The following is a 14,671-nucleotide window of genomic DNA, read 5'->3' as shown; positions in this document are numbered from 1 at the left end:
AGCCCATGATCTTCCCAGCCGGAGAGAGCCCATGATCTTCCCAGCCGGAGAGAGCCCATGATCTTCCCAGCCGGAGAGAGCCCATGATCTTCCCAGCCGGAGAGAGCCCATGAGTATTTTCGGGCTGCCTAGGTTTGCCATCCAATCATCCACACCTCTGGCCCCACAGCCTTGTAGGACAGCTCAGCTGTCCCAAAGTTCTCCATAGTAAATATCTTTACCTCTGCAATCTCTCGCAATCCACACACAATCAGATTTTTAAATTAGCCTCTTCCCAAATATAGAAGATGTTAAAAAATAAATAAAACAGAAAGCAAAACAAAGTGGGACGTCCCGCCCACAGGAAGTCCCGCCCACCACAGGGGATGTCCTGTGGACCTGCGCTGCCGTGGTCCTCCCTGGCCTCCCTTCACGCGCTTCCTCGTGGGATGTTTGGTCTCTCTCCAGCCCTGGCAGGCTGCCACGTTCCTCACCCACGTTCTACGTGTAGACACTGCCCAGCGGACGGCAGGCTCACGCAGCTCGCCGGGAACCACGCGGGCCCGGCAGGACCCCGGGAGGCCGTCCTCCCGAGCCTGCGCGCTGGACTCCGGGGTGGACGGGGCGCTGCTGGCCTTCCAGCCCGGGGCCGCCCCAGCTCCGGAGCGCACACAGCCTCGGGGGGCATCTCCAGGGGTGCCCGGCACCCTCAGGCTCTGAGCCTTGAAACCCAAGAGAGCCGTAGGACACCCGGGGGAGGAAAGGGCCTGCCCTCCCTCCCGCCAGAGCCTGCTCCCCTTCCTCCACCCTGCCACCCCTGCTCACAGGCCCCTGCCCTGCAACCCCCACCTCCCCCCCACTCTGCTCCCTCCCTCCCTGGCCCGGACCGCGGGCTGCGGGGAGGAAGGGCTGCCACGCTGCCCCCCGTGGGGTTCTGTTTTTCTCAGGGTGACTGTTGACAGGAACATGTCACACCAGAAGATGGATACTGGCTTTGTCCCAGGAGTCCTGAGACTCGGAGCCAGAGGTGGCCCCGAAAGACCTTTTCTCGGTAAATTACTGTGTTTATTCAGCCCTTGAAGGGCTGCACAGAGCCTGCCTGTCCACGGCAGCCCTGGACAGCCTCCTGGACAGCCCTGGCTTTGGGTGGGGCAGCACCAGACCCGCCACACCCCCAGCAGCCGCCGCAGACCCCGCCCTCTCCCCCCCCTCCCCCCCAAACTTCTGGACACTTCCCTCCGCACTGAGAGCGTGGCTCACCGCCCTCTCCTCCCCTCTCCGGCTTCAGCATGGCTTCCACACATTGTAGCTTCGGGACAGTAACGGCAGAGAGGCCCCCCCCACGCCCCCACAGCCCCACGTCACACCCCTGCACGGCAGGAAACCAAGGCCCGGAGAGGTCAAGGGACCACGGAATGGCGGCCCCGAGCGTGAAGGGGCGGCTGCCCAGGGCATGGCGGCTCTGTAGCTTCCGGGAGGCTCCGTGGTCCCCCACGCCCCATGCTGCGGGGGTCACATGGGTCCACAGGCAGGGCTGATACGATGAGCTGGCCCGGGAGCCGGTGTTCGTGGGGGGACAGCCGAGGGCAGCGGAGCCGGGCGCTGGGCAGACAATGGCTGCTTCTTGAAACATCACACAGAAAGCAACCCCACTGCCCGGCAGTGTGCTGTGAACCCCAAAAGGACTCAAAGCAGAGCTGAGACAACCCACCGACACCCGCATTTCTGGCAGGGGTAGGCTACCCAAAAGGTAGAAACAGCCTGTGTGTCACGTGTGCACAACGGGACGTGGGCCCCTCATTCCGAGGCACGGTGAGGACAGGAAACGCAGACAGAAAAAGCTCCCCTAGCCGGGCGCCGGGGGCTCACGCGTGTCATCCTAGCTACTCAGGAGGCGGAGACCTGAGGATCGTGGTTCAAAGCCAGCCCGCACAGGAAAGTCTGTGGTTCTGTTATCCCCAATGAACCACCAGAAAACCGGAAGTGGCTCAAGTGGCAGAGCACTCGCCTTGAGCTGAAGAGCTGAGGGACGGCGCCCAGGCCCTGAGTTCAAGACCCATGACCTACAACAAAGCTCCCCAACTGTGTGATTCCGCTGTGTCTGAGGCTGAGAACTCAGGGACCAGCTTCCCTTCGGAGGATGAAAACTCACGGGTGGGGGTGGGGCTGTAGGCACCACTGTCACCAGCGGAAAGACACGGACGGAGCCTTCCAGTGTCGTGGACCGGACGGGCTGATTGCCTTTCGCTGCGGGGTGTGGCCCCCGCCGCCCGGGCCTGGCGCGGTCTTCCTGCGCTCACAGGGCTGCCTCTCCCCGTCCCCCGCTGGGGACACTTTGATCAACACACGGAGGGGTCAGGCCTTGACTGGTCACGACTCTCCTCATGGCCGGCCCACCAAAAGAACCAGGGCCCCCCGGGGCCAGCCTCAGGTACCAAGGGCACTCCGGCAAGTTCCCAGGGCCTGGAAGGTTCTCTCCGGCCCACAGAAGAGCTCTCCTTAGCTTGCATCTCTTCCCAAAGTAGAAGGGTTTGCAAGCTGTCTTCCCTGGGCACACGCCCCAGCGACGGCGCCTCCTTCCTGTGCCCCCCCTCCCGCTGCACCTCTCCCCTCCACCTCCAGGACGGCTGAGAGGTGGGCCAGCCCCCGGGCCTGGCATGCTCACAGAACCGGCCCCCGGGTGTCCTTCATGGAGCTAGAGCTCCTTCTGGGGCTAAGAACAAGGTTCCAGAGAGGAGCTTGGCTACATCCAAACCAAGCTGTGACCACAATCCCCGGCTCCCTAAATCCTAGTTAAAAAGCACCTCCACCCTGTTGGCAGATTTATGCCCGGCCTGCGGACGGGTTCGGCTGAAGCCGCCGGGGCCTTGCCAAGCCCTCGAGCACTCCAGGATGCAGCTCCCCTGTCCGGAACTTACCAAAGGAAAGAGACAGGCGGTTCACGTGCATTTACACCTGAGGATTCCCACCAGCGGGGTGGTTTATGAGAGGGAATGTTCCAGAGCAAGCTCAGTGCCCCACAACAGCGGTGGCTCAAGTTAACACCAGGCGAACTAGGCAGGCCTTCACATTTGGTCCTCACAGAGAGGTCCCCTGTGCCTCTCTGTGTCCTGGAGACACTGCCACGGTAGAAGAGTATGGCAAAAATATGATCATATAGGGGCTGGGAAGGTGGCTCAGTGGTAGAGCGCTTGCCTTGCATGCCTGAGGCCCTGGGTTCGATTCCTCAGCACCACATAAGCAGAAAAAGCCGGAAGTGGCTCTGTGGTTCAAGTGGTAGAGTACTTGCCTTGAGCTGAAGAGCTGAGGGACAGCGCCCAGGCCCTGAGTTCAAGACCCATGACCCGCAAAAAAAAAAAAAAGATCACATATATATGTGTGTGTGTGTGTGTGTGTGTGTGTATATATATATATATATATAAATGTGTATGTGTATAATTCAAAATGTGTTTAAGACATGTGCATATACATACAGAGAAAGTATAGCAAAAATATATAAAACAATCCCAAATATGGTAGGGTTATAATTGATTAAGAAATACTTAAACATTTCCATTTTTAAACATATATTTTATTAAAAAATCTTTTCATTTTGTGATAAATATATTATTTTACAATTGAAAAAAAAAAAAGCTTAGCTCAGGCAGGTGACTTCCATCTGTCATCCTAGCTACTCAGGAGGCTAAGATCAGAGCACTGCAGTTCAAAGCCAGCCTGGGCAAAAAAAGTCTATGGGACTCTTACCTCCAAGTAACCAGAGTAGAGCCATGCTCACATGGTAGAGTACTCGCCTTGAAAAAGCTCAGGAACCATACCCAGGCCCTCAGTTCAAACCCCAGGACCAGCACAGTGTTTATTCTTTAAAACTTCTTGGAAACACCTGGAAAACAAGAGGAGAAGCTGTGTGGGTTGGCACGGTCTGTGGGTCACACCGTAGACTTCCCCAAGCCCGAAGGAGGAGCCCAGCAGAGCACACACACGCACACGCCCGTCCCGCCAGGCAGGGCTGGTCCCAGGACCAGGCCTGGGGCAGAGAAGCGGCCCTGAGCTCGAGGCTCACCCCAGCCGCTCCTGACTAGTGCCCCTGCCGGGCAGGTGGCTCAGTAGGTGCGCTGGCCCTGGTAGCTGGCCGTGTTCTCCTACTATACCACTTCCTCTTCCTCTGTGCCTCAGTTCCCCCTCTCTGCTCTGAGATGTGTCCAGTCCTGAGGTCTGAACTCAAGGCCTAGGTGCTGTTCCTGAGCCTTGTTATTCAAGGCGACAAAAGAATGAAGCCACAGCTTCACTTCTGGCTTTTTGCTGGTTGATTGGAGACCCTCTCACAGACTTCCCCGCTGGGGCTGGCTTCAAACCATGATCTTCAGCGCGCAGCCCTCTGAGGAGCTGGGGTGACAGGTGTGAGCCACCGGGGTCTGGCTTTACCTACTCCCTTGAAAATCAATTCGCTTGAACGTTTGCATTAGATATCTTAAAAAGGCAAGTTTCTATGGCTCTTGGAAGTAAAAACGAGGGTGACCAAGAATCACTTGTCCAGATGTCTTGGTGAGCTTCAGACCGTCAGAGGGGAGGCCTGGGGAACGGGGCTCCCAGGCCTGTGTTTGCCAGGGCCGGGAGGGGACCCTGGCTCTTTTCATTTAGTCAGAAGGGACCGCACTGGCTCGCCTGTCCCAGAGTCAGGCGCCCCCAGCTCCCCACCGTCCGGGCAGGGATGGCCCCAGCTCCCGACCAGCGAGACAGTCCGGGCGGCTTCCTGGGTGGGAGGCTGCTGTGGTGGTGGTTTTCATTAGGCCCCAGAACAATGCAGGGTGCTAAGCTGTTTATTATTTCTAGTCAGCGGCATTAAGCAGGACTTCACGCTTGGTACTTCAACCTACACAGACATCCAGCCTGGCCAGCCGAAGCAAACCATCCTCAAAGCTCGGCTTGGCCAATCTGTTGAAAGATCTCAGGCTCTTAAAGGGCCAGAGGGCCTGGGGAGCTACGGCAGAGGACTGGAGGTGTAAAGCGGGAGGTGTAAAGCGGCTTTTCTGGGGTACCCTCGGGCAGCCTTCCCCAGGATGCCGGGCCTGAGGCCCCGTGCCCTTGGGGGATCATCCTTAACCCGCCATGCAGGTGGGGAGGGTGAGGCTGGTTTACAGAGTTCAGAAGGGTGGCTGGGCAGGCGGCTGTGGGGAGGGCAGACCAGCCGTCTCCAGCAGAAGTAGTCTGCCAAATGGTGGGGGGGGCGCTGAGTCCCCCCCCCCTTTCGAGATCAGGGCCTGCTGCCCTCCCTCCCCCACCCACCCATTTCATCTCCCGTGGCTCTGCTGCCAGCTCCCTGCGCCCCCTGCAGCTTTTCAGCACCCCCCCCACTCCTCACCTCCTCCTCCCTCCGCCTCAGCCCAGACCCCTGGGGGGGCTACACCCCCAAGCCAGCAGATACAGCCTCCTTCCGGCCAGGCGCTCACCCTCAGCTTTGATGCTGGAGGTGTAAGGCTGCTGCAGGCTACAGAGGAACAAAAGCCAGGCTCCCCCAGGGCATAGGGTTGATTAATTGATTGACTGATTGATTGCAGCAGCTCTCGGGCCTTCTAAAGCAGGGCCATCAGTTCCAGAGCAGCCAAGTCCTCCTGTCCTCGGCCGGGCGCCAGCAGCCACCAGCCCTCTGTGGGGCAGGCAGAGCTTCAAAGCTGGGCACAGAAGGAGCCCTGGGCCGCTCCCCTCCGGAGGTGGATGGGCACGTGCAGCCCAAAGGTGGAGCAAACGGAGCTCCACCTAGGGCTGGGAATCTGGGTCTAGTGCTGGGATCTGAGGTGGGACTGCCGGTCTCTGGGCTGCCCACATCCCAGCATGCTGTGGGGCTGTGGCGGGGTGACGCTCCCCACTCCTGGGGGTGGTGGGGATGCGCGGGGACACCTGGGACACCTGACCACCAGAGGGCGCCGTGCGGAGCACGCCCTCCCCAGCCCCTGCAGGCCCGTGGGGAAGGACTGGGCCCTGCTGCCCAAGTGCTCCAGTGCTCTGGGTTGGAAAATAAACGGGGAGGGGGGGAGAGTAGGGGGAGAAGGGGGAGGGGAGGGGGGCACACACGTTCCCAGACATGGCAGGGGGCATCAGTTTTAGGAAGAGAAGCGGTTTCGGATGCAGATGTGGACACAAGGGCCTAGGGTCAAGTTATTTGACAATGGAGGTAATAAAGAAATAAGGAGACATGTCAGCTGTGTTTTTGAAGTACCTTTTATCCTAAGGGCATTTTTCAGGGCTTGAACTCAGGACTTAGGCACTATCCCTGAACTCTTCATTTCAAGGCAAGCCACAGCACCACTTCTGGTTTTCTAGTGGTTTATTGGAGATTAGGGCCTCACAGATTTTCCTGCCCGGGCTGGCTTTGAACCGTGATCCTCAGATCTCAGCCTCCTCAGTAGCTGGGATTATAGGTGTGAGCCACCAGCACCCAGCTCCTAAGGGCACGTTAAAGCATAGGAGTAAATAGTGCTGTAATGTGCTGGCCGAGGCTACAGTCTCTCGGTAAGATGGGCAGGTGCGCGTTCTTACATGCATGCTAAGAGCTGGTCTGGGGAGACAGGACAATGTCACCTGACTTGTCCAACACTCCACACACGACCCGTCTGTCTCCTTCAGTTTACACAGGAGAAATTGTGGCTGGGAATACAGGTGTCCCCCGGGAGTAAATACCCATTCTGGCACCTCCTCCCCCTCATCGGGGACCAGCGACCCCTGCTCTGAGCTGGCCCCCCAGTGCAGATGTGGTGGGGGAGACGGGGATTTTATAGCACAAATGATTTTTTTCCCCTTTTGAACATAGACATCTGGTGTCCTGTACACGAGATGCAAGCTGTAGCCAGCAGAGCGGTGTGCCAGCGGCTGTGTGAGAGCCCAGTCAGCGGCTCTGGCACCGTGTGCCCCGGGCGGGAGACGCCGGCCCACGCTGGCCTTCCTCACCCCAGACCCGCGGCCGCGGACTAAACCCTGAAGCACGGCTTCATTGTCCTACCCCGTCATGTGACATTTACGATCTCAATAGCTGCAGCAAACCTGCGGCCGTCCCTCTGCACATGAGGGGACACGGTCCTCGGAGGAGAGAGCACATTCCCACGCCCGCCCACGATGCCTGGGCACCCGCACTGGCCAGGTGTCGCCAGGTGCCTCACATCAGCTCAGAAACACTCCTCAAAAGGCCTTTGCTGTTTGAGACATCGTAAAGAAGCTTTGTTTAATAATATTCCATTTGACTTCTCCGATTTAAATATTTGCTCCCATCAGAGATCATCGGATCCGGCATCGTTTTCCGGGCCGAGGTGGTGGCTTGGGGACGTTTTCCTCGGGCTGGGTCACTCCTCAGAGGCAGAGCAGCGCCCTGCGTTTCCGCTGGCCCAGCTCTGGGCAGAAAGGAGGGAGCCATTAACCAGCTACGGAAGGCTACTCCTCCAATGTTTATGCTGCCTGTCCTCACGTCTGTCTGGCTGAAGACAGAAGACATCATTTAAAAACCCCTCCTAGCCAGATAATTGTAAGGAGAGATTTTTTTTTTCCCTTTACGTTGAGCATCAGAAGGTAATTTCCAGAGGTGATTTTTAAAAAGAGAGAGACAGAGAGAGGAAGGAAGGAAGGAAGGAAAGAAGGAAAGAAAGAGAGAAAGAGAGAAAGAGAGAAAGAAAGAAAGAAAGAAAGAAAGAAAGAAAGAAAGAAAGAAAGAAAGAAAGAAAGAAAGAAAGAAAAAGGAAGAGTATAAGGAAAGATGTACGCAGAGCCCCAAGCTTTTGCAGCCTGGGATGCTTTTCCTTTTCTCGGGGCTCTTGGTCTGGCCGCGCTGGCCACGCACAGGGGAGGACGCAAAGGCAGGAGGAGGGAGACACGGCGATCTTTCATTCCGCAACGAACGCAGTCTGTCTGAAAAGGAGGAACCCTGCTGTGCTTTGAGGATGCTTCCATACGGCGCTGGCTACATTATCAGTATTTCACAATTTTACTACCGTGATACGGAAAACAAAACCCTGAGTTTTATCTTCCCCTGCTGCCTCCAAAAAAAAAGTACCAAAAACCATGCACCACGCAGCCCGCAGCCCGCAGCCCGCGCCGGCTGCCCGGTCCTTGCCTCTCGGGCACCATAAAGACATCCATAACCACATCAAGGCCTGACAGCTATCTCTGGTCTGGCCCTGGGTAAGCCGGGGTGGGGTGCTCTGTCCCTTATCTCAGCCCCCCCAAAAAGGGCTCTGCTCCCAGCTGGGGGGGTCTTCCTCGGTGAAAGGAACATTTATTAGTGCCGGGCCAGCGCCTGGTTTATGGACGCGGCCAGTCCCCCACGCCGGCAGCCCTCATCCTGGCCTGACGTGTTTACCGTGGGGTGATTTACGACACCCAGGTGTTGCAGGGGAATCCCTCGCCCTGGAAGCTGACCGGGGATTGCAGCCCGTCTGAGGGTCTTTGCATTTCTCTATTCATTAACATTTGGGGGGGTCAAGAAGACATTTTAAAAAAATCTATGCTAGCCCAAAGCAGCCCCCGGTCCTGTGGTTTTCCGATGTTGTCAGCCCGGGGCCAGCGCGGGGGCTGCCGGCCACCCAGGCCCCCCGGGACCCCCGGGCCCGTGCGCCTCGTCGGCTCTGCCTGCTGTCTGGCTTTTGGTAGCCGTGCCGATGCCCGCGGCGGAGCCGGTTCTCCTCGTCCGCATCTGCGCTCCCCGGCGCCCCACGCAGCCCCCACACAGTCCTGCCACACGCTGTCCCGCTGGGTGAGAATCGGGGCTTTCGGGCACGTGTTGGAGGGGGACTGTCCTGTCCCGTGGCTGGCTCACGCCGCCCTTCCCACGCTCTCTGCCGACCCCGCCTGCGCGGGCCGCGGCCACCCAGGCGCCGCTCTCTCAAGAGCCATTTGGGTCGCTTTTGCTTGAATTTGTGCCGGCGACACAGTCCCGGGAATCCCGAGTAGTGATGAGCCACCCGGGACAGCTCCAACTCCAAGTGACAGCACACCTGGGAATTTTTTTTTTTTTAATGGTTGTTTCATTTGGTTTAAGAGAAAAAGAAAAAGGAAAAAGAAAAGAAAAGGATGTTAAATTCATTTTGTCTCTTCACTCTGCCTCTGTTTAAAGGTGTTTGGGCACTTAGCTACAAATCCACTTTTACATTTTATGAACCTTTTCTCCAGCCACTGCTGATCCTCGATGAAAAAGAAAATAAATGTATTTTTGCCTGGTTAATGTTTACCAGTTTGGGGAGAGACGGAGAACAAGGGCGGGAACTGCGGGATTCTTTTATATGTTTTCCGTTTACAAGTGGCTTTCTGTGCTTGAATCCGGTGATTTGGGACTGACTGGAGGACCTGCTCCTCACGTACCTGCTTTCCTCTGCCACCAACTCTCCCTCAGGTCCTCTGCAAGATCTATGGACACAAGCCGGTTCAGATACCATTTGAGGCTGTCACTGCAAATGATAGGACTTTATTTTGAATTCTACATTTACAATAGTCTTTAAGCAACAATTTGAATGCTCCCAAGTTCCCTTAAAAAAAACACAAACAAACACTCAAACCTTGCCTGTTCACGGTCCCTCTTCCTGGGATATAAATATGACAGCCTAGGAAAAAAAATACCATTGATTTGTGATAGCAAACAGGGCATCTATAGTGATTGTGGGAAATGACCAGCCCTGGGAGGAAGGAGGTAAAAATCCCGCAATAAAACAAAACTCTTATTCCCAAACATCGGGGTGCAGGCTTCCCCGGGGACAGCCGAGCTAGCCCTGTGTGCCCCTGATCTGAAAAAGGCCGAGGAAAAGAGTGACCCCGATCAGATGAAAATTGTGTTTTTAGTGACTGATGAATAGATTTCTCCACCGGGGGGTGTCTGAGGCCTCTGGCATCAGGCTAGCTGCGACCCCTCTGCCCGTGTCTGTGCTGGGGTACGGAATGCAAACATGGGGGGCCGTGTTGTGTTTGCAACACTTGTCCTCAGAGAGGAAGGGACTGTCAGGCCCATACCGCGCCACTGAGCTTCTGCCCTCTGCCATGTCCTGCAGTCAGGGGACTTGTGAAGGGCTTCGGTTTTTAAAATTTTAAGTAGAGAGAGACAGAGAGAGAGAGAGAAAGAGAGAGGAGAGAGAGAGAACTAATGTCATTCTCTGAGGTTTGGAGATTAAAAGGTGTGTGTGAGAGAGAGGAGAGAGAGAGAGAGAGAGAGAGAGAGAGAGAGTTACCTAGGACCTGGTAAATGGTAAACAGATTAGTCGCCTAACTTTATAACATATAAACATCTGAAACCATTTCCTGTTTAAGAAAGGGAAAAGAAAAAGAAAAGGAAAAAAAAAGTCGAGGTGGATGACCTGGGGTGCTGGTTTTTTGATGAACAAATGCGAATTGTACATCACGATGTTAAAAAAAAAAAAGATGCACACTTGGTGGTCTTCTGTAGTGTGTGTGAGAGAGAGCGGGGAGAAAATAGAAAAATAAACGTTACCTTCTCCCGGCGTGGGATGGGCACTGCCACTTCCAGAGCTCTGGCAAATGTCAGCGCTGTCACTGCGGGAGGGATCGAAGCCTCCGCGCAGAAGGGAAACATTCCTGGCATTCCTGATGCCGCTCCTATCTCCAGGCCTTGGGCTGGCCCTGCAGGCCCCTGTCCCCACTGCCGTGCCACAGGCCGGGGACCCACCGTTCCCCCACAGCCAGCCCTGCCCGAGGCTCCGGGTGGCGGGGGGGGGGATGGGGGCACGGGAAACAAAGCTCTCCCTGGGGCGGAGGACGCCCCGGTGGCCAGCGGTCAGCCTCCCAGGGCTGAAGCACCAGCTGTGATTTGTTCCCCGGTGAAGAGCTTAGCGGCTCGGGCCAATTCTGACAAGATACATTTTATAGCGTTTGTGCTAACATTGATATTGGAAGTTGGGGATTCCAATTTTACGTCCCCCGGGGATTAGAGCGGCAGCTGGTAACTTTAACGCGCGCAAACCCTTCGATCTGGGACTGCCATAATAAAGGCTATGTATGTCAAACACCTTATAAGGGAAAGATTTAGCCCGAATGTCAACACACTATAGAATACTGTTTTTCTAATATTTAAATAAAAGGACGAGAGCGGCATCGGCGCTAACGCATTGCTTTTGGTTTTCAGGCTGGCCTTTCCTTGCTTCCATTTACAGCTTCTAATTTTCAGTTCTACCGAGCGGCCTTCTTTTGACAGGATTTTAGTCGGGGGAGCGGGGGAAAGAGCAAAGCAACACAAACATACGCTTGTTTTCCCAAGGCCTGCTCGCTGAGGAGCACAGACAGCTTGCCATTCCGGTTCTTTGATTTCCAGGTGTGTTAGACGCAGCGCCCTGACCCTTATAAATCAGTCTCTGGGTCCCCTCTCTTCTGAAGACATTTTTCCTTTGGGCGAGAGACGGCTTGCCCAGCTCGCGTGCAGCCGAATGGGAAGAGCCGAGGCCCCGAACGCGGGCGGCAGCGGCCGCTTTCCCAGCACCGCGGCCACCCCACCCTCCGGGCCGGCCTCGCGCCTGCCGGGAGCCGGGAGGAAGCCCGGGCAGCCCGACCCCGGCCAGCAGCCGGCTTCCTCCTTATCTTTTTCTGCTCAGACAAAGAGCAGAGACGACTGGAGAGGCGCGCCCCAATTAGCAGAGCGGAGCAGAGCCGAGGGCTGTGCACCCCACCCCACACGCGGGCCCTGCGTGCTGGGTTTTCTTTGACCTGGTGGCAGTCTGAGCAGGGGTTAATGAGGAGGCTCGGTTGGGTGGCGGCCCCATGGCTTATCCGCCCGTCCCCTGGCTCCGGCTCAGAGGGGACGGAGGCCTGGCCAGGAAGCCAGGGCCAAGGGACCGAGGCGAAGCCATGGCTCTCAGGACCTGCTGGCACCGGCCGGTACCAGCTCGAGCTGGTTCTGAGCCCACCACGTGCAGAGCGGTGCCCGAGCAGATGGCAGCGCATCACGAAGCCTCGCCCTTCTCCCAGAGTTACATGGAAGGGGGTGTTTTACCCCCATGACGAGAGGCCACGGCACCTGGGGTTCAGCAGCAAGCAGGTGCCCTCGGGCGCAGGCAGGAAGGGTGGGCACAGAGCCCCGTCCCCCAGCCCTCCCTGGGGGAATGTGCCAAGCCCCCCACCGCGAGCCCGAACCTCACCATGCATCTCCCGGGCACCAGGGCCCAGGCCAGCGTAAGCGTCTGCGGTGTCAGCCGGCCGCCAGCCCTCGGGGCCCCCTCCACTCCATCAAAGTCCAGCCCGTGCCCACGCCGGAGCCGCAGGGGCAATAAACACCCGTGCCGGCACTGCACAGAGGCCCGCAGCAGGGCTGGGGACTTGCAAGCCGGTGTCTCACAGACCCTGTTCAAATCCACCCGCAGCCGCCTGCAGCGTGGGCTCCCCGAGTCCGGCTGCTCCCCGAGAGCCGCCCAGTGTCTCTTGAAAAACCCAAGCCACTTGGGAGCCTGAGATACAGAGGACCATGGTTCAAAGTCAGTCTGAGGGGGACGTTGACGAGACCCAGCTCATCCACAGCTCATCCATAGTTGGGCGCCAGGCTGAGATCACTGAACTCAGCCGGTCCGTGGGTCCAGGGGTCTCGATGGAGCTCACCTGGACACCCCATTCCCTAGCTTTCCTAGTAGACCCCTGTCTGCTCCCTCCTCCTCCTCCTCCCTCTCCCCCTTCTACAATAATGAATTGCATTATCACACGTTTGTACATGTATACAGTGCACTTCAATCATATTTAGCTCTATCAGCCTATGATCTGCTACGCTGTGCAACCAGTCTAGATGCCCAGCAATTCAAAAATGCATCAGTAAGTTATAGTGTGTGTGTATTCACTTTTTTTTTTTTGCCAGTCTTGGGACTTGAACTCAGGGCCTGAACTCAGGGCTGGGCACTGTCCCTGAGCTTCTTTTTGCTCAAGGGTAGTGCTCTATCACTTGAGACACAGCGCCACTGCCAGCCCGGGAGCCCAGGCCTTCATGCTTGTCAGGCAAGCGCTCTGTCACTAACTAACTAACTACGCCACATTCCCAGCCCACATATTTTATATATACATTTTTTTCTTAACATGTTACTAGAACTTTATATTAATATGATATTTTACATATAATAGAGTATTAGTCAAACATATCATCTGCAGAAAAAAATGGGTAGAGGTAGAAATCATTGTGTTAAGCAAAAGACTGAGACAAGAAAAAATCACATTTTCTCTCATATGTCAAATCTAAGCCTAAAAACAGAACTCAGACAGACACGAGCTGACAAGAGAAACTACTGGGTATGGCGGAGAGGGAGAAGGACAGGGGAGACGGAGCAAAACACAGTGGACGTGTACTGTATGCATCTAAGAAAATGTCACGACACAATTCATTATTTTATTAAAAAAAAGAAGAAGCAGGAGGAGGAGGAAAAGGAGAGGGAGAAGGAGGAGGAGGGAGAAGACCGGAGTTTACTAGGCAGATAGAAAATGGAGAGCCCAGGTGAGTTCCGTAGACACCCTCTGGCTACAGCCACAGTGCCGACTCAACAGACACAGCCATCAGGAGCTCCAAACTTAGTGTGACTAGAGATGGTGTTTCTCCCGCCCAGGCGGGCCCGTAGGCCACTGTCTGGGGACCGCAGTCAGCGTCTCTCCCTCTGAGGCCTCCTGCTAGCTGAAAGACACAAGCCACTCTTTGGAGGTTTGGTTTGGTGCTCTGTCCGCTCCTGCACAAAAGTTAACTTTCAATTATTACCAAAAAGCAATTAAAAAGACAAAAGAAAAAAGAAAGATGAGCTGTATTACAAGTAATAGGGTTGAAAAGGCACACACACTAGAAAAACATCACGTCCTTAGCAGACGTGAACCAACAGAGTGAATTGACGTGCCCAATCCATGATGCTTCCAGGACAGCGCCACGGGGTGCTCTGCTCTTCGCTGCGTTTCCCTGTGGTTCTGGGGGGTGTTGGCATTGCCTGCCTGTTCTGTTTCACCTGGGCCTGTCCTCCTCCTGTCCTATCCTCTGGTGCTGGGCTGGAGCTGGCCCTGTGTGGGACACTGTCACCAAGGCCCAGAGACCTCGGAGGGCTCGAGCTGGGAGACTCTGCACCCCTCCGCCGGAGCCCTGAACAAGGCTTGAAAGATGTCCTCAAAAATGAGATCGCCACCACGTGGACAGCTCCTCCTCCTCCTCCTCCTCCTCCTCCTCTGCGTGTGCAGTCAAATAGCACATCCATCTTTTTAAAGCAATAACGATGAAGAGCATGCAGGTAGCTCATGTTTTGGAGGCGGGCATGTGGTGAGGCTGAGCCGCGTTCCCCGGGGGCTCACATGGGGCCGTGTGTGAGCACCGCGTGGCTGGTGGCCGAGAGCCGTGTGAGGAAACGGGCTTCCGAAGGGAAGGGAAGAAGCCCAGCTGGGTTTGTCTTCCTAGAGCCACGTTTCCCTCCGTGGGCACGTCTGTAACCCGAGAATCTATCTGTCCAGGTGAGGGGTTGGGTGGGCTGAGGGCATGGCAGGGGAAGGGAAGGGCAGGCGGCCTCCCTGGGGACAGATGTGGTCTGGCACCTGGACAAGCGGTTTGGTGAACTGTGCACGCGGCCCTAGGCCAAACCCCTTGTCCAGCGGGCAGGCCGCAGAGCCTCCCCAGCAGCCCGGGGAGTGCCGAGAAGCCGAAGCCCCCTGGAAATCCTCGCCCGGACCCCGGGTTCCACCGCAGCCGTCTTCCCTTCCCTCCTCCGCACACCGC

The sequence above is a fragment of the Dipodomys ordii genome, unplaced genomic scaffold (assembly GCF_000151885.1).
Source record: "Dipodomys ordii isolate 6190 unplaced genomic scaffold, Dord_2.0 Scaffold18, whole genome shotgun sequence".
Taxonomy (NCBI): Eukaryota; Metazoa; Chordata; class Mammalia; order Rodentia; family Heteromyidae; genus Dipodomys; species Dipodomys ordii.
Note: the sequence above shows the minus strand (reverse complement) of the source record.